General features: G+C 44.1%; 1 pseudogene; it reads left to right on the top strand.

Annotated features, from left to right (window-relative positions):
• Nucleotides 1-8,024: 8,024 nt before the first annotated feature.
• On the top strand, nucleotides 8,025-19,812 carry LOC131403034 (olfactory receptor 5M11-like; annotated as a pseudogene).
• Nucleotides 19,813-20,059: the final 247 nt, after the last annotated feature.

Raw genomic sequence — 20,059 nt, 5'->3', positions numbered from 1 at the left:
CCATGGCAGTCACCTTGAAGACAGCAGCCTGTGTTCCTACTACTGGAGGGAGCAGAAACGGATTTTCTTCTCAAAGAGCTGTGGTTGCTTGTTTTGACCTGTCTGGTGGCTCCCTGAATGACTGGCTCAAAGGGCTTGCTTTTATTTTGTCTAACTCCAAACTCTCTCAGTGCTGAGGTGGCTATGAAGGGTGGAGGGCCGGGGCATGTGCCAAACACATTTAAATGTATTAGCCACTGCTGCCTGGGGCAAGGAAAAACCATTGAACCAAACAAAAGACTAAGAAAAAAGTCTAAGAGGAAAGCAGGGAATAAGATGTTTCGGACAAAAAAGGCTTCGAAAAGCTCCCACATATTCCTAGGTATACGTAAGACCACGCACATACCCAGGGCTGGGTGCATGCTCCGAAAAGACCTGAGAAGGCACTAAGCCCTCACCTTTGATTGACCTTCCTGCTCTGCACAAGCAGGAAGTGAAGGCTAAGACAGAGTTGTCAGTCGCCTGATTGAGTTTTGAAAGCCCGCTCCAAAATATACACAGAGACCATCTGCAAAGACTGTGCGTTTTTGGGTTCTAGGTATTTAAGGAAATCTCTGACAAATCACTAGCTGGCCATTAAGCTAACAAAACAGAGACTTCAGTGGCCACACATGACTAATACAGACATTGCAAAATTAGTTCAGAAATGTCACCAAACAAACAACACCAACTACAACAAGCAACAACAACAAAACTTAGGGATGAGGGGAAATCTGATTTACAGAATTGCCAGACTATAATGCCAAACGTCCAGTTTTCAACAACAAAAAAAATGAGTCATGCAAAGAAACAAAAGTGCTTGGCCCATTACAGGAAAAGGAAATTAACAGAAATTGTCCCCAAAGAAGGGACTTTCCAGACAAAGACTTCAAATCAACTATTTTAAGTATGCTCAAAGAGATAAAGGAAACCATGTACAAAGAACTAAAGGAAATGGAACTCTTACCAAATAGAGAGCATCAAAAAGATAGAAATTATTGGGGCTTGCCCGGTGGTGTAGCAGTTAAGTGCGCGTGCTCCATTTCGGTTGCCCAGGGTTCGCAAGTTCGGATCCCGGGCGTGCACCGACACACCGCTTGTCAAGCCATGCTGTGGCAGCGTCCCATATAAAGTAGAGGAAGATGGGCATGCATGTTAGCCCAGGGCCAGTCTTCCTCAGCAAAAAAGAGGAGGATTAGCAGATGTTAGCTGAGGGCTGGTCTTCCTCACACACAAAAAAATAAATAAAGTTCTGAAAGAAAAGAAACTGTCACCCACAAATTCTATATGCAGCAAAAGTCTCCTTCAAGAAAGTGAAAAGGAAATCCATAGAATGGGAAGAAATATTTGCAAATCATATATTTGATAAATGTCTAGCATCCAGAAGATATAAAGAACTCTTACAACTCAACAACAAAAAGACAAACAACCCTGTTCCCCCTAAAATGGGCAAAAGACTTGAATACACATTTTACTAAAGAAGATATAGAAATGGCCAACAAGCATAAGAGAAGATGATTCTTATCTCATTATTCTTTAGGGAAATGCAAATAAAAGCCACATTGAGATATATACCACTTCACATCTATAAGGATGGCTTTAATTAAAAAAAAAAGGAAAATAAACAAGTGTGGTTAAGAATGAGGAGAAATTGGAACCCTCTCATATTGTGGGAGGGAATGTAAATGGTGCACAGGTGTTATGAGAGGTTCGGGGATTCGATCGGAGACGTAAAAGACACTTTCCACTCCAAACAAATGGACTGAAGGTATATTTTATTATATAGAGGATAGTAAAGGCGACAGTCTGCAAACAGATCAAATAGGTCAAATATTAAGAGGGAAAAAAAACATCAGCCCGACTGGAAAGGGAAAACATCTACATCGGCTGAAGAGAAATGACACAAATCAACCGGAAAGAGAAACACCAGGTTGACCGAAAAGAGAACACATCAAATCAATTACTTCACATCAAATCAGTTACTCACAACATCCACGCCCCACTGCCAGGAGAGCCCTGTCAATCGACGCGGCTGGGCAAGGATCACACGTCCTGGGCAAGGTGTTCCTTCCACAGGTGGAAATCTCTCCGGGTCTCAGTCTCCAGTAGTTTTTATACCATCAGTAATTTTCAGAGTAAGCAATTACAGAGTTTGCAGAGCAAGCATTTAGTGTTCCCATGCACAAAATGGTTATCAGTGGCTTACGTGCACTGAGCCCCCTGGCTAATGTCCCAGCCCAGTAGTTGTGTACGTGTATTGTTCTCTTTGGTTATCGTCCCAGCCCGGCACAGATGGCCAGTCCATCCCGTGCTACGACGCTCCAAGAGCCTTGAAATGTTACAACTTGCGACTCTCTCTGTGGGAGAAGGGCCAGTTCCCACCACACAGAAAGCAGCTTTGTATTTCTGTTTGTGCTGGTGGCTGTAGGTCAACGGAGCAGCCAATCATGGCTGTACTCATGTCAAGACAACAGGTACTCTGCCAAACAGTTTAGAGCTTCCTCAAAAAGTTGAAACATAGAATGACTATATGACCCAGTAATTCCATTCCTAAGTTTATACCTGAAAGAACTGAAAACAACTGTTCAAGGAAAAATTTGTACATGAATGTTCGTAGCAGCACTATTCACAATAGCTAAAATGTCCATCAACAGATGAGTGGATACACAACAAGTGGTATATATGCACAATGGAATACATTCAGCCATAAAAAGGAACGAAGCCTGATACACTACAACATGGATGAATCTTAAAAACATGCTGAACAAAAGAAGCCAGACACCAAAGCCCATATATTGTATGATTCATTTATATACAATGTCTAGAATAGGTAAATCCACAGAGACAGAAAGTAAATTAGTGGTAGCCAGTGGCTGGGGGTAGGCAGGACTGGGGAGTAACTACTTAATGATCATGGGTGTGATAAAAGGGTTCTGGAATTACAGAGTGGTGATGGTTGCGCAAGACTGTGACATTATTAAAAGCCACTGAACTGTATATTTAAAATAGTTAAAATGGTCAGTCTTTCTGTTTTGTGAATGTTACATGAATTAAAAAAAGCCTTGTTACCTGAGTCCATAAATAAATGCAGGAATGATGTCAGGCTTACCAAGAGATGCGAGGTTCCTGCAGTTTTCCAGCATCACATCCCTGTACAGTGTTCTCTGAGAAGCATCCAGCAATGCCCACTCTTCCAGGGTGAACTCCACAGCCACATCCTCGAAGGTCACCAAGTCTTAAACCATCACAAACATCATGGCTTAGCCAAGGACCACCCTCACCAATGTTGACAGGAAAAGGGCCGAGGATGACAGAACTAGGGAAGAGGAACCCAAAACACACGATGTCCGGGCAGGTGCTGAGCTCTGCTCTCCTTTGCTTCCAGGCTCAGCCCTCAATGCTCATCTCCAGTCTGCTTACTTCCAGCCACTCCCAAGGTTAGATGCATGTCCACCACATACACGGTTGTCTTTTTCCAGTAAGACTGTGGGCTCTGTAATCTTATTTCTCTCAATCTCCAAGGTTGACAGGCTGGGACACTGCAGAAAACAGAGAAATACTCACTAGCAGCCGTCATAAATTACTTGAGTACAGGACACGGTCATGTCTTTCCTTTAAAAGTCTCAGCAGAACACAATATAGACGGTGACCCCGGAGGAAGCTTTGAAAATGTAAAAAATGTTGACATAGGCTGACATTTTCTGGGCAGCCCCTCACCCTCCATCAGATGCTCGGAGATCCTGGGATGCCTGAGGACCTGGTTTGCCTGTGAGGCTCCAGGCCACAAAAGATAAGTCCAATTTCTGGTCAAAAGAATAATTATCTGGAGAAAGGAATATCTGACTTACCAGTAACCAGCTTGCCAGGAAGCCATGAACAAGACCTTCCTCCTCTGTGCATCTTCTCCGAGGAGAGGCTGGGTACAGGGGAGACTGAGCTGGAGAAGAAGGAAGGAGTCACAATAATCCAGGGATGCCCTCTGTTCACAGATTATTCCCATTTCACAGATAAAGAAATTGAGGTTCGGAGGGACATCATTGTTACTTCATCAAGTTTATAGAAGGAATTAGAGGTAAAATTCATGAGATCCCACACAGTCACCACACAGGTGACATCTCCACAGACACTCAAACCACTCAAGTCCCAAATCCCAAGAACCACATAATCAGATATCAGTGACCTCATGGATCCTGGGGCTCCACTCCCACCTCCCCTGCTCAGCCCCCTCCCCTGTGGTGCAGGGGCCTTTAGCGCCTGGACTCTGAGGCCTGTAAGGACCCAAGAACTTACCACAAGTCGGGGACAGAACCATGGCCGCCATCTTGTGATTCAGTAAATGTTCGTGAACAACAGGACAGTGGAGAACCAGGATGCTCCTCCTCTTATCCCCACAGAGCACTCAGGACAGGGCCCTGGAATAAATGGGAAAATACAAAGTATTCACAGCCTCTCTCCCTCTCTAGGTTACTGAGGACGAATCTGTCTTAGCCCGTCCGTCATGTCCTCCTTCAAACATAATATATTTGATACTGGGCCTTTATTTTGCTTAGCAGGTGATGAACTCAGGGCCATGTGATGGCAAAACTTGTCTTCTTCTGCCCCCAGTGGTATGACCAATACATTACTGCTCCCCCCATTTTAAGTCCTTGGCTTCCCTGAGTCTCAGGGCACATTCTTCCCATCCGCGTGGTTGTCACAATCACAGTCCCAGCTACAACCCCTGTTCACGGAGACTTTGGCACCTGAGTCCCATTGTTATTTCAACCTCCAGTCCCACCTCACTTGGATGACGTCAGCGTCCATGAGGATGACTCTCACAGTATTAGGAGTTTGTCCCCATCCATCTTGGCCACACATTTCCATGGGCACCACCCCAGGCTTTGTCATCACCTAACACTGCTCTACCATCTAGAACAATAGTTCAGAAACTTCTCTCTCTGAACCCAAACTCCCAACCATCTACCCTGCTCACTCATTTCCTCCTTTCAGGACATGTGTTCTACCACACATGGCTCCAGTCTACCCACTCTCCTACTTTATTGTTGTCCATCTACTACCTTCTCTCTTCACTTCATACTTACCCAACTTGTATTTCACTGTGTCTCATTTCAACATATTTCCTTATCCCTACCCCCTGTCTTCACTCTGGCACAGCAGAACTCCAACCAAGCATGATTCCAATAATCTGCCTGCTCCGTGGCAACATCTGGGCAGGCCAGCCTGCACAAGAGATGTCACGTTGCCACCTCCAGAAAAACATGGTCTCCACCACGCAAAGAGCTCTTGACCCTGTAGGACAATCCCACAAGTCTCTGAAGCTTCCTAGTCATCATACCTTTCTAATGTCTCTAAATCTCTCACATGCTCACCTTTTCCCCTATGGTAACCAGCTTCCTAAATAGCCCTCAATGATTCGAGCCTCCTGGTTGTCACACTCACATCGAATTAGGGCTGACCTGTGTGACCAACCGAATATTGTGGAGGTGACTTCTGAGGCTAGGTCTGAGAAAGCACTGTAGCTTCCGCCTTGTTCTCTTGGACTGCTGGCTCTAAGGGAAGCCAACTGCCATGTTGCAAAGACACTCAAGCATCCTGGTGGGGAGACCTACGTGGAGAGGAACTGAGGCCTCCAACAGCCAGCACCACCGTGCCAGCATGTGAGTGAACCACCTTGGAAGTCAGTCCTTCAGGTGACTGCAGCCCCAGCTGATATCTTGATGTGAACTCATGAAAGTCCCTGAGACAGAACCTTCCAGCTAAGCTGCTCCTGAATTCCAGAACCACAAGAACTGTGAGATGACACATGGTTATTGTTGTTTTAAGTCACTAAGGTTTGGGATAATTTGCTATGCAGCAGTAGGTATCGATGAATACACTCTGACTTTCAGCAGATGGTCTTGCCTCTTACTTCTCAAAGCAATCATCCTAAGGAGTCCATTTTCCTGTCTTGTCACCAAAATCACAACCTGCGCCACGGTTTCCTCCCTCTGCTGTTACAAACCAGGAGCCGTCTCCCCTTCTCTGTAAGGCCGTGCTCTGCAGCTCTGTTCTTTGCTCCATCCCGCCTGCCTTTTTAGGATCTGAAGCCTATTGATGATCTCTTATCTACCCTTCCCCTTCCAGCTCTCCCACCCTACTGGACTCTTCCTCCCACCATTTCAACCCTATGCAGTATTTGTAGCGGGGAAATAAACCTATCCTAAGTGCATAGTTTTCTTTCCAGTTACTTCCCACTCTCTCTCCCTCATCACTGCCAAAGTGTTTGCATTCTCTGTCTCATTTCCTCATGTCCCCAACACAGGACACTCTGGTTTCCACCACTTCCATTTCAAGGACAACACTCTTGGTAGAATCATCAATGATCTTAGTCACAGAACAGAGATGTAGATGGTAAATACTGATACTATTTCTTATCTTTCAGATCAATAAAAATCCTTTGTTGGAAAGTCTGTCTGGAAAGGCACTTTCATACACTGCTGTGGTACAACTCCTACAGAAGAAAATTTACCATAATCAAGCAAAACTGCAAAAATATTTATCCTTTCTCCATCATTCCCACTACTAGGAATCCATCTCAAAGATACAGAAATACTAAAATATTCCTCTAAGACTTTTCACTGTGACATTATTTATAACAGCAAAGGAGTAGAAACAACACAAATGATCATCAATAGGGAACTGGTTGAATAAACTGTGGGATATTCACCTAGTGAAGAATCATGCAGCCATTAAAAAGTGATAAGATCTCTAGGTAGTTATGGAGATAATTATCCCCAATAAATATAAGGAGAAAAACATCAAGGTACAAAAGTGTATGGAATGATTCCTTTTTAAAAGAAGGGAAAGGCCAGGATATATACATATGTATATGTATACATATAAACGTATATACATTTGCATTTTTTATGTATATGTATTGTATGTAATTGTATGTAAAATACAAATGTATTTTATAATACATATATATATAAATATATGTACATATATACACATATATTTTGCATATGTATATTTTTACATATACACACACCTATTTTCTTATATTTGCAAAAGAAACGCTGAAAGGATAAAACAAATGAATACAAACGGTAACCAAGAAGGGTAGGACAATAATTGAGAAGAGGAGACAGGAATTGAATTTAGAATTCCCTAAATAAGGCTCATTATACAGTTTTGACTTCGGAACCATATTTTAAAAATACAACCACAATCCTCAAAATGGAAAACAAATAACTAAATGAACCGAATTTGCATATGAATTGGAAACATGACTACAACAGAGTTTGAAAAAGAATGCTTTCACGTGACTTTAAAAGTAAGTATATTGCTAATTCAGCTGGTTTCCTACTGAAGGACGTTTGAGTTGTTTCTCTTCTTTTGCTGTTGGAAATAATGCTTCTGTGAATAACCATCGTGTGTAGATGTGGTCTTGTATTTTGGGAGGTTTACATTCAGAGTATATTTCCAGAAGCAGGATTGCTACGTAAAGACAGCGACTCTTCTGGGTGTAATTTTTTATATACAGTGAAGGAAAATATCATTAAGTAAATAAATTAATGCTATTCAGAGGCAATATTTTTAGTATAACATATAAGAGATTAATATAAAATCAAAGAAAATTAAGCAAAAAACCACTGTAAAGTTAAATCGAATTAGAAATATCATGTTAAACTCATGATTTAAAAATTACGTATTCTCCACTGCAGAAATTGATAAAAGAAACCTTAACTAAATTGGAGTCAGGAAGGCCTGTAGTGGGAGCTCTCACACACTCTCACGTATTGTCAATTACACCAAACAGGAAGTGACAGAGACTTGTGTCTTGGACACGAAGTAAAACTGCTTTATTACTGAAGCAAGATTTTTTTTTCCACCTGACAACATCCTAGCCAATGAGAAACATCACAGCTCAACCAACGAAACACGTTGCAGCTCAACCATCGAGAAACGCTGTAGCTCAGCCATCGAGAAACGCTGCAGCTAAGCCAACCAGAAACGTGGCAACTCAGCCATCGAGAAACGCTGCAGCTCAGCCATCGAGAAACGCTGCAGCTCAGCCATCGAGAAACGCCGCAGCTCAGCCAGTGAGAAGCCTTTGCTGCCTTGACCTTTACTTTCCCCCAATGGATTTTCCTTTAGAACAGCCCCTCCTTACTCCTGCTCTTCTCTATAAAAGCAGCTCCCCTCCTTTCTTTTCTGGATTTGCCTGTGGTTTGCCATAGCATGTGTATCCTGAATTGCAATTCTTTTGGCTATTCCCAAATAAATTCAATTTCAGATGAAATAACAGGCAAATTTGCTTTTTAAGTTGACACTACTATATCCACTGAAAGGTCTTAGAAGCAATGATACTCCAGAGGCACTGAGCATACCTAGTGTCCAGCTCTTGGTTTTTAAGACTATTTACCACTAAAAAGAGCAAAGTACTCTATGCACTAATAATAGAAAAATCTCTAGTATATGTTAAAGGAAAAAAGGCAGAGAAAAATGCATAGAGTACTACAATGTTTTGTATAAGTAAAAGGGGAAATGAAAATATATTTGCTTGCATTTACTTAAAGAAAATCCAGAACGGTAAGAATGCATGATACACCAATAAAAGTGATTACCTATAGGTGGCTAGAGGAAGGAGAATGGGATGGAAAGAAAACAAGGTGAGGGCAAGACTTTGTAAGGTATATCTTTTTATATCACCTTAGTTTTGGACCAAATGCAAAGAAGAATTCTAATTAGATTTTAAACATTTGAGTATTTTATAAAAAATCGAGTAATTTCATTTTTAACCCGAAAGTCTTCCTGACTCCTTGTGGTGACAACCCAAGCCCAGGAAAGCCCACTGGCAGGTCTTCTGCACAGCGGAGGCTGATGGAACCTGTCGGTACCAGGTCCACACGTTACTCACCTGCTCACACAGAAATCCGAGGATCAGCGAGGACAGGTGCACCCTGAGCCTGGTTTCACCTCAAACTTGAGCTCCATGGATGCTTTTCTTGGCTGAGGGGGGAAAAAAGCACAGAGATTGCTTTTGAGACCCTTTATAGGGAGTAATACAGCTGATGGATGGAAAGCCACCCCATTCACTTTTCTTTTTTGGATTTACTGATTTAACTGTAACTGTTGGCTGAGACTGGATTTTCCCGATTCCTATCCAGACACCTGCTCCCCACTTAGTAAACTCAGTGAATAAAGGAGACACAATCCCTGTCCCTCAAATGTCGTCTGAGAGTAAGACAGTGACATTAGACATCTTTCGCATGTCCTGTCCTCCATGGTACATCCCAAGTGATGCACTGTGGTTTCCTTAGATTTCAGCCCAGAGCTGGGCACATAGTGGGTGGTCAATGCATGTTTGTAGAATGAATGCGTGAATGACTTAAAACCAGAAGTGGAAGAAATTGGGGACGGTGGGCTTGGGAGAGAGTAGACTCCAGGGGTGTGTGTGAATACGGGTGGGGGGACCTCTCTGGTGCTCTCAGTGCCCCGGGTAGGGGAGTGGCAAGCAGAGAGCACAGAGGTTTACCTACAACTCCTGGAAGGAGGTGGGATTTCTAACAACAGACTTGAGGTAGTGAGCTCCCCACCCCTGAGAGTGTGCAAATGGGTGGGGCACATTTCTGGAGAGTTCTAGGGGAAATTTCTGTCCCAGGGAAGGTTTGGGGCTGGGGAAACCTTAGTCTGGTCTAAATGAGAGCCCTTTGGGTTTGTCAGCAGCCCAAGAGTGGTGGGGGTTTGTGCATCCTCCTCACTTCCAGTTGCATATGGGACTCAGCTTGTCCCACATCCCTTCTGTATGTGTGTGGCTGGCAGCGCCCTGACCCCGTGGTGCAGGGTGGGTCTCCTTTGAGCTCTGGGATGCAGTCGTCATGGTTCTAAATTTGGTGCAGCCCTCAGCCCCTTGAGCTTGGACGCGCTGCCCCCGGTGAGAAGAAAAAGCAGTTCCTCCTCATCACTTTGTAACCTCTTGGGGGTTCTCGTTTTGGGTTTTTCATATATCTTCTGACATCCTTTTTTTTTTTTTCTTTTTTGTGAGGAAGACCTGCCCTGAGCTAACATCCTTTGCAATCCTCTTCTTTTTGCTGAGGAAGATTTGCCCTGGGCTAACATCTGTGACCATTTTCCTCTACTTTATATGGGACGCCGCCACAGCATAGCTTGACAAGTGATGTGTCGGTGCGCGCCCGGGATCCGAACCTGCGAACCCCAGGCCGCCGAAGTGGACCGTGCACACTTAACTGCTTGCACCACCTGGCCGGCCCCTTGACATCTTTTTTGTTTTGTTTTTGTTTTTTGTTTTTCCATTTTTTAAAAAATTTTTTGTTTATTGCAGTAACATTGGTTTATACCATTGTAAAATTTTCAGGTGTACATCATTATACTTCTATTTCTGCATAGATTATATCATGTTCACCACCAAAATACTAATTACAACCCATCACCACACACATGTACTGAATTATCCCTCTCACCCTCCCCCCTCCTCCCTTCCCCTCTGGTAACCACCAATCCAATCTCTGTCCCTATGTGTTTGTTTGTTGTTGTTATTATCTACTACTTAATGAAGGAAATCATACGGTATTTGACCTTCTCCCTCTGACTTATTTCACTTGACATCTTTTTTTATATATATTTATTTATTTTTTATTGCGGTGACATTGGTTTATAACATTGTATAAATTTCAGGCATACATCATTATACTTCTGTTTCTGCATAGATTACATCATGTTCACAACCCAAATACTAATTACAATCCATCACCACACACATGTGCCTAATCATCCCTTTCACCCCCCTCCCTTCCTCCTTCTGCTCTGGTAACCACCAATCCAATCTCTGTCTCTCTGTGGTTGTTCATTGTTGTTTTTATCTTCTAGTTATGAGTGAGATCATACAGTATTTGACCTTCTCCCTCTGACTCATTCTGCTCAGCATAATACCCTCTACTTCCATCCATGTTGTCACAAATGGCTAGATTTCATTGTTTCTTATGGCTGAGTAGTATTCTATTGTGTATATACACCACATCTTCTTTATCCATTCATCCCTTGCAGGGCACTTAGGTTGCTTCCAAGTCTTGCTATTGTGAATAATGCTTCAGTGAACACAAGGGTGTATGTATCTTTACACATTGGTGTTTTCGTGTTCTTTGGATAAATACCCAGCAGTGGAATAGCTGGATTGTATGGTAGTTCTATTCTTAATTTTTTGAGGAATCTCGATACTGTTTTCCATAGTGGCTGCACCAGTTTGCACTCCCACCAGCAGTGTATGAGAGTTCCTTTCTCCTGACATCCTCTCCAACACTTGTTGTTTCCTGTCTTGTTAATTATAGTCATTCTGATGGGATTGAGGTGATATCTCATTGTAGTTTTGATTTGCATTTCTCTGATAGTTAATGAAGTTGAACATCTTCTCATGTGCCTGTTGGCCATCTGTATACCTTCTTTGGAGAAATGTCTGTTCAGGTCTTTTGCCCCATTTTTTAATTGGGTTGTTAGTGTTTTTTGTGGTTGAGCTGTATGAGTTCTTTATATATTTTAGAGATTAACTTTGGGGGTTCTTGCTGATGCTACAGGTTGAGGCCGCCTGTGTGGGCCGGGAGTGGGTAACACAGCACGGGGGGTCCAACTCGCATGTTTGTGAACTGGGGATCTTGGCCTGTCTGCGGGGCAGTCCCCCTAGCTGAGGACCACCGTCTGGCCCAGGATGGGGCTGGAGACACTGCCCACTCCCCAGGACACCATGGGACAGGGTGGGTGGGGATAGCCAGAGCATTCACCCACCCCCATTGTCTGATGGCAGATGTGGCAGATGGGTGGGTTGGGCTCAGCGCTCCACAGATAAACGAGTTTCCACTCTGGAAAATTCCTGCATAAGAACGATGCTGGCAGGTGAGTCAGAGACAGAGACTCAGGGAGAGACAGAGACAGAGAGAGCCTGTTGGAGATGCTCAGTGAACAGGGACTGGTTGAAGGAATGAAGAATGAATGGTTCCTTGGACTGAGAGAAGAGAGGACTCAGCATCTACGTGGATAAGCTCTGGCAGCTCGTGCTTGTTTTGTTGGTAAACTGGGAGGACGTGTCCTGGGAGACGTGTCCAGGCTGCTGGCCAGGGGTCCTGACGTCTGTGGGGCTGGATGATGGCGTGAGGCAGAGGATCCTGCCTTCAGCAGGGGCCCAGGGTGGCTGAGGATGAGGACAGAGGGAGGAGACAGTTGGGAGGATGCCCAGCTTCCCTATCCTGAAGAGGCTAGTCTCCCTCTCCAGGCCCCCGCAGGGACAGGGCGGGATGGGAGAGGCCTTATAGGGCATCCTCAACGCAGGTCCCAAAGAAAGCTCCTGGGGTGTGTGTCCCAGGAAGAGGCTGAGAGAGGTTTGGGGAGATGGAACGAACTTGGAATGAATTACAAGCTGAATGGAGGGAGATGGGAGTGGACAGCTGGGTCATGGTGGCGTGGGTAGCCCTTGGGAACATCACTGCCCATTGGTGTCTCAACCAATGGGATGGGACCTGGGGGTGGGTTCCTGGGCGTGTGAAAACCCCAGGGTGGGGTGTCCTGGGGGTTCCTCATGAGGTGACCCTGGAAGAGTGTATTTGGGGAGGGAGTTGGGAGGTCAGAACACAGGGGAGGGACCTAGGGCATTAGTGGGGTCATCATGGGATGGTCCTGGGGGCCAAAGCCTTCCTGGGAGGATTCCAGGGCTGAGGACTGGGGTCAGGAGGTGCACTGAGAGACAGACCATGCAGGGGTATTTTCAGAGGGATGCAGAATAAGGGGCTGGGCTGAGAGCAGTGGCGTTATCCTGAGGGTTTGGAGTTTCAGAACATGGTGTTCTTTGGGGGTACGAATGGGGGATGGGTTGTGGGAGCACTTGGATGGAAGGAGTCTAGGGGAGCAAACTGTGAGGGGAGGGCAGAGTTTGGGGGAGGGGCAACTTGGGGCATGGGATTTGGACGAGGGATCCTTTGTGGGCCATTAAAGGGAAGACCCCTGATGGTCAGAACTTGGAATTTTGTGGTGAATGTGGGGTTTCAGCACTTGTGGGGAGAATTTTGGGGGTGCTCATATTATCAGAGTATAGGAGAACTTTGGATACAGCCAAGAGAAAACCAATGAGGGGGTGGATTTGAGGTGCTTAGAACAAGGGATGTCTTGGGAAGTGGATCTCGGGGATATGTTTGGGGGGATTAGAAATTGGGGGCAGACTATGAGGGTGTACCTAGGGGTTGCAACACTCATGGAAAGATTCTGAGAGGGGGTTTGGAGTGCCCAGTGCAGTTCCTTGGGGAGGAACAGGGTATGGGGGTGGGTTGAGGATCCTTGATGGACATGACAAGGGGGTGAATTGGGGAGCTTAGAGCCCAGAGGAATCTTGGGGCACTATATATCAAAAGAAATAGGTGATGGAGGGGAGATTAGGGGTTAGAATCTGGGGATGTCTTGGGGGTGGGCTTGGGTGGGGCCCCAACCTGAAAGTGCCCTGGGGGACACAGATCATGGAGACGGGTTTGACAGAGGACATGGTGGTGTTTTGGGGCTTGATCCTAGGGGAGGTGGGTTTAGGGAATCAGAACTGGGGTCTCTCCCGGGATGGACCATGGGAGGTGAGTTAGGACAGGGCAGAACCAAGGATGTCTTTGGAGGCAGATCTTGGTGGGGTGGGTGTGTGGGGTCAGAGCAAGGCGAGTCTGGGTGGGTCCAGGAGTGGACGAGGCTGGGCCCTGAGGGAGGGGAGGACAGAGCCCGCTGGGTAGCGGAAGCTTTACTGCCCACAACACTCCCCACCCCTGCCCCGCGTCAGTAGCACTTTCAGTACACGATGTGGGGGCCCTGCTCCTCATACTCCTCCCGCAGGACCCAGCAGGACTGGAAGGCGCACAGCGAGGCCCCGATCCACACCAAGAGGCTCCTGCTGGGCCAGGCCGTCACCCCCGTGCGGGACAGGTTAAATAACTTGCCTCCTTGATATTCACTATGTTAGGGCAGGCCCCGCATCATCTAATTTGATTTATTTATTTTGAAAAAGTTGCAACTGAGCTAAATGTTACCCAATTTCACTCAGAGAGCAAGGTGGTGACAGAGCTGGATATAGCTCCAGACCTACCCACATCCTTTGTTTACATGATGGAATGATGGAGTTCTTCTCTAAACACAGAGAGAAAGCTCAGTGAGCAGCACAGTGCTCCCCTCATGTGCGTCTCATCATGAGGACCGTCCTGCTGATGAGTCAGGCATCAGTGTACGCCTGTAACGAGGGCTGATCTACTTCAGCTGCAAACGTCCAGTTCACACCAGACATTCTGGTGGCCTTTAGGCTCACCTCTCACTCTGGAACTGTATTTGTGGACACTTTCTTTCCTTGTAGATGCTCTCATGAATTGATATTATTTTCTGACTACTTGCCTCTAAGCGCCTTACAACTTGAATCTCAAGCCTTTCTTCTCCTTAATTATCTGGTGGAACATTTCTAAGTTACCATTGCAGGGAGCAGGAGGAGGGATCAAGGAGAAGGAGATGGAGGTAGCCCATTTACTTTCCTTACTACAAACAGAAAGTCATTCTGAAAACAGAGTAGAGTAGTCAGCTTTTCTTTATCTGTAGTTCGCAGTGGCATAGAGCTCTTTACGTCCCCGAGGACAACATGAAAATCTCCTTTGGTCTTTTTTTTTCCTGCATCTCCCCATTTCCAGTAAATGAAGCAGTTCTATTTACCAAGATTTTAAGTCACCTGGAAGGTTGTTTCTTAAAAAGTGACTGGTTATTATGTTTCTAGTGTTCATTTCAAACATATTCCTTATCTCCACCTTTACGTGCATAAATGGACAAACCATATTTTCCACAAAACTCTAGGACAGTTTCAACATTGGTGTACCCTGTTTCCTCAAAATGCTTTGAGGCAATCCCTTCTGTTTTCAGTAGCAGAGTTTGAACCTCAACTAACTTTCCTGGCAACAGGTTTATTGAAATTTCAGTTGATCTTCCTGGACAATATTTTGTAGACCTGTCACTGGTTCAAAAGAACCGAAGAAGGAAAACATTCTGCTCACCACACACGAACGTAAGGACATTTTCAGGCACAGGATGGTGCTCACCCCAAAACAGGAGTTCCTATAGTTAGAGCCAGGTGATCTATGAGACCCTTATATCTTTGGAGGGAGGGGTAAAATTTTGAGTGTGTGCTTTAACTTAGTTGAGGATCCACAGTTTCATTAGATTTTTCAAGAGATCCATGTAAAAAAAAAAAAAATTAAGGACAATTCTTATAATGAGTTGTGGCTAAAAGTTTTTCCATAGCTCTACTTGCTTTTTTTTCTTAAACAAAGTCTTTTCTCATTCACCTGTAATTGAATGACCAACAGAAAAAGCTAGCCTACTGAGCTGGGTGACCATCTAGAGGATCTCTCCAGGGCTAAATCCTTGCTTAGGAGCTTCTTTCTCTTCTCCTTCTTCCTCGTCCTTTTCTGCTTTCTCCCCCCCCTTCCTCTTCTTCTCCTCCTCCTCCTCATCCTCTTTGTCCTTCTTCTTCTTCCCCTCCACCCACGTCATGCTCCCCCTCCTCTTCCTTCTTCTCCTTCTTCTAGTCGTTATTTTAGCAGGGGTGAGGATGCTCTCCTTGTCCTTCCACATCCCCACTGTCAGCTCTGATAGCCCATGTGTTCCAGGAAAGGCTGGCTTCATGGACATGCAACTTATGCCATTGACAGGACCGTGTTTTCAGAAGTCCCTCAAGTTTGGTTTAATACTCTGCTGTCACAGTCTTGAAATTCTTAATATTTTTTGAACAAGGATCCCTTACATTTTATTTTCTCCTGGACAGTGTATATTATGTAGCTAGTCCTAGTTGCAGGTTTCACAGTTTGTAGCTTTCTACTATCCTTGAGCTACTCCTCTGGGTTCTTTCTCCATCAGGTAGAGGCTCTGCCTGGTTGTGAACCAGTAAACCCACAAGCGCCTTGTTCAGAAGATGTTCATCTTTTGCTCTGGCCTGACTCAGGCAGTCAGATTGGCTGTGATCTTCCTTCTCTGTAAACACACAATATTCAGTCATTTTTGCCTCTTCACTTATCAGTAGCTCCGTTCTATTCATCTGGATATTTCTGGATCTCACACAGGTCACTGAGCTTGTGAGTCAAGACTATTTCAGATCCCGCAGGCCGTCATTAGTGACACGCAACAAATGAGTCCTTCTGCAAGTGAAACCCTCAAGTCCAATTTCCTGCTGTGTCTTTATACATCTGAAATTGCCAAATTCTGTTCTTTTTCCTTCCATTTTTCTCTGTTCTGGTAACCACCACTTGTTCTCTCTCTGAGGTTTTCTGGGTGTAGAAGAACATGAAGACATCTCCTAAGTCACCTCACTGCTGTCATACAAATAAATATTCTGGTTACAGAGTGTTTCCTTCTAGACATTTCTTGAAAGGACTGCAACTAACCCCTGACTCCTCTTCTCCAGGGAAGGCCATTGACGTTCTTGGAAGGAAAGTCTGAGGTAGAGATGAACCAGACTTGCAATGAAGTGAAACATTTGCATTTTAGGGAACATCTCAGCTGGATTTTCTGCATGAACTCTGTACACACACATCACTAGCAGTTTCACAGAAAGATTGCATACGGTGTCTTTGCATCTGATCTTTATCCTTAGAACATCCTTCTTACAACAGCCTTATTGCTTGTTCTCTTCCTCCTTCAGTTTGTTTCTAAAAAAGTCACTTTTCATGAGTTCTTTGTTGGTGTTACTATTTAAAATTTGAACACCCTTTCCTCTAAACCCCATTTTCTTTATTTTTTTCTATAACAGTGCCATTTGAAACACCGTTTACTTACTCACAATACTGTCTATCTCTGTCAACTAGAATGTGAATGCCAGAAGGGCAGGGGGTTTGAAGGTTTTGTTCATTTCTGCATCTGCAGTGCCTAATCACATGATAAGTTGAGCATCAATAAATACTTGTTTATGAATATCTAGCTTGATGTCCACCATGACTTGAGAGGGTGACAGAACCGATACTGTTAATCCCACTTACAAATGGGGAAAAGTGGTAACTCATGGTTAAGGGTCATTATATTTCATCTATAACAATTATTAGTGTATTCAACAATTGTTTATTAAGTATTTACAATTCTCGGTAACGGAGATATAGGTACCAAAAGAATTTGTCACTATCGAGCTGGCCTTGTGGCGTAGCGGTTAAGTGAGCAGACTCCGCTGCTGGCGGCCCGTGTTCAGATCCCGGGCGCACAATGATGCACTGATGCACCGCTTGTCAGGCCATGCTGGGGCGGTGTCCCATATAAAGTAGAGGAAGATGGGCATGGATGTTAGCCCAGGGCCAGTCTTCCTCAGCAAAAAGAGGAGGATTGTCATAGATGTTAGCTCAGGGCTGATCTTCCTCACACACACAAAAAAGAATTTGTCACTATCTTTCTAAAACTAATACTATAGTAAGTTGTAGTGACTCATTATTGAAAAGAAACAAGAATTGGGAGGAGTTTCAAAAGAAACAAAGTATGAGAGAAAGGGCAAAAAATAAAAGCATCTCAAGAGAAAGGAAGAGGGGATTCAGCTCTAGTTGTGACATGAAGGAGATAAAAAGCCATAGGGTTTGGAATACCTCTAATAGACACAAGCTGTGATTCATAACTTAAATACGAACTATGAAAACTTACTCCTTTTCTTTATCAATACATTACATCATTGCTGTAGATGGTCCTCAAAATGCTAAGTAAGATTTGATTTGATTTGATGATTATTTGTTCAATCATTTGGCATATGTTTATGGGACCACTGTGACAGTGCTTTTTTAAAGTGTGATTCTGGGAACATCCGCATCAGAATTTTCTGGATAATTGTTGCATATGATGATCCCAGTATCCCACATAAGACTTTATGAAATGAATGTTCTGCGACTTTTATTGAATAACAAGCTTCCAAAGCAACTGCTTTGTACACTAAAGTTCAAAAGTACTAATTCTCCTAAGCATATTACATCATGAAAAGCTCCGTGGAGACACAGACACGAGTAAAACATTGCAAGTAATTCATTTTTCATGCTTACACTGTTTTTTCCTTTTCTTTGTAAAATCAGTGTATAAACATATGCTGAGAAGTCACAGTACAATAATGAACTGGACTTTGTCCCTCACCCTGAAGAACTAAAATATGAGTAGAAGGTAGATTCACTATGATGATGTAATGTCCCAGTGAACAAATTAGCAGTATATAGAGTGCGCTGGAAGCAGAAAACCTAAAGGGATTAATTCCAGCTCACGCACGATGTGAGTGGAGTGAGGCATGCTTCACAAAGGACTGGGCTTTGAACTAGGTTTTATAGGATGTGTAGAGTTCGAGAGGCAAAAAATAGTGCAGGGATATAGGGAATACGTACCACGGTTGTATATGGAAATAGGAAAAGGTATAAGTATAGTTATCTACAGGTATTCCTATAGGTATAACTGTAGGTATACAGATAGAAATAGAATACTTACAGTGGCAACTGAAATCACGGCTTAGTAGAAGTACAAAGTTGGGTTATGATAGTATTCATTTAATGACATACGAAGGTTTAGAGAAAAGTTGTTTCAGTCGTCGGTAATGTGATTTGTACCTTCATGCTGCTTTCTTTTCATTTGTTTCCAATGCAGGCACAGACTCTCAGAAAATGTCCATCACAAATGAGAGTGCAATAACAGAATTCATTCTCCTGGGGCTCACAGATCGCCCCGAACTCCAGCCTCTCCTCTTTGTGCTGTTTCTGGTTGTGGACTTTGTCACCCTCATAGGAAACCTGGGCATGATGGTGTTAATCAGACTCGACTCTCGCCTTGACGTGCCCATGGACTTCTTCCTCACTAGTTTAGCCTTTGTAGATTTGTGCTAGACCTCGAACGCAACCCCGCAGATGTTGACTAATTTCTTACCAGAAAAGAAGAGCGTCACCTTCGCTGGCTGCTTTACACAGTGTGACATATTCATTGCATTTCTCCTGACTGAGATTCACATGCTGGCAGCAATGGCCTATGACCGCTACTTGGCCATATGCAACCCTCTGCGCTACGGTGCGAAAATGTCCAGGCGTGTCTCCATCTGCTTAGCCACATTTCCTTACGTCTGTGGCTTCTCAGATGGGCTATTCCAGGCCATCCTGACCTTCCACTTGACCTTCTGTAGATCTAGTGTCATCAACCACATCTGCTGTGCAGATTCGCCACTCGTGAAGCTTTCTTGCTCTGATACTTATGTCAAAGATCAGCCATGCTCATACCAGCTGGCTTCAACCTCTCCAACTCTCTCACCATCATCCTGGTGTCCTATGCCTTCATTATTGCTGCCATTCTCCGGATCAAATCAGCAGAGGGAAGGCACAAGGCTTTCTCCACCTGTTGTTCCCAAGTGATGGCTGTTACTCTATCTTATGGAACTCTCTTCTGCATGTATGTAAGACCACCAACAGATAAGACTATCGAAGAATCAAAAATAATAGCTGTCTTCTATACTTTTCTAAGCCCAGTGCCTAATCCATTCACCTACAGTCTGCGGAAAAAGATGTAAAGCTGGCCTTGAAGAATGTGCTCAGATGACATATGGCCACTAGGATGGCAATGCCTCCAATTTCCAATAAACCATAACTGTAAATATTTGGCTCAAATGTCTCTGCATTTTCATGACGAGTGTTGGTGTTCTTTCTGGATATGACACAAGTGTCTCAGCTAAAAAGCTCATGTCTGGGAAGAAATGAGCTGCACTTATTAGTCTAGGCCCTTATTCCTCAATGTGTGGTCCATGGACCAGGAGCGAAAGCGTTAACCTTGGAAGTTGTTAGAAACGTAGCATTGCATTCTGTGCCTCAGGTCTACCATACACAGATCTCTGTTTTAACAAAATCCTGGGTGATCTGTAAACACTTTAAATTTTGAGGAGAACTGCTCTAAGTGAAAAGTCCTAGTTAATACTCCCTGAAATGCTGGTGTACTCTTGTTTACAATGGTAAACAGGACAAACATTCTCTCAGCTCAGTTCCTTGAATTTATTCCATTCTTATTA

The sequence above is a fragment of the Diceros bicornis genome, unplaced genomic scaffold (assembly GCF_020826845.1).
Source record: "Diceros bicornis minor isolate mBicDic1 unplaced genomic scaffold, mDicBic1.mat.cur scaffold_54_ctg1, whole genome shotgun sequence".
Lineage (NCBI taxonomy): Eukaryota > Metazoa > Chordata > Mammalia > Perissodactyla > Rhinocerotidae > Diceros > Diceros bicornis.
This window is presented reverse-complemented; position numbering and strand designations above follow the sequence as displayed.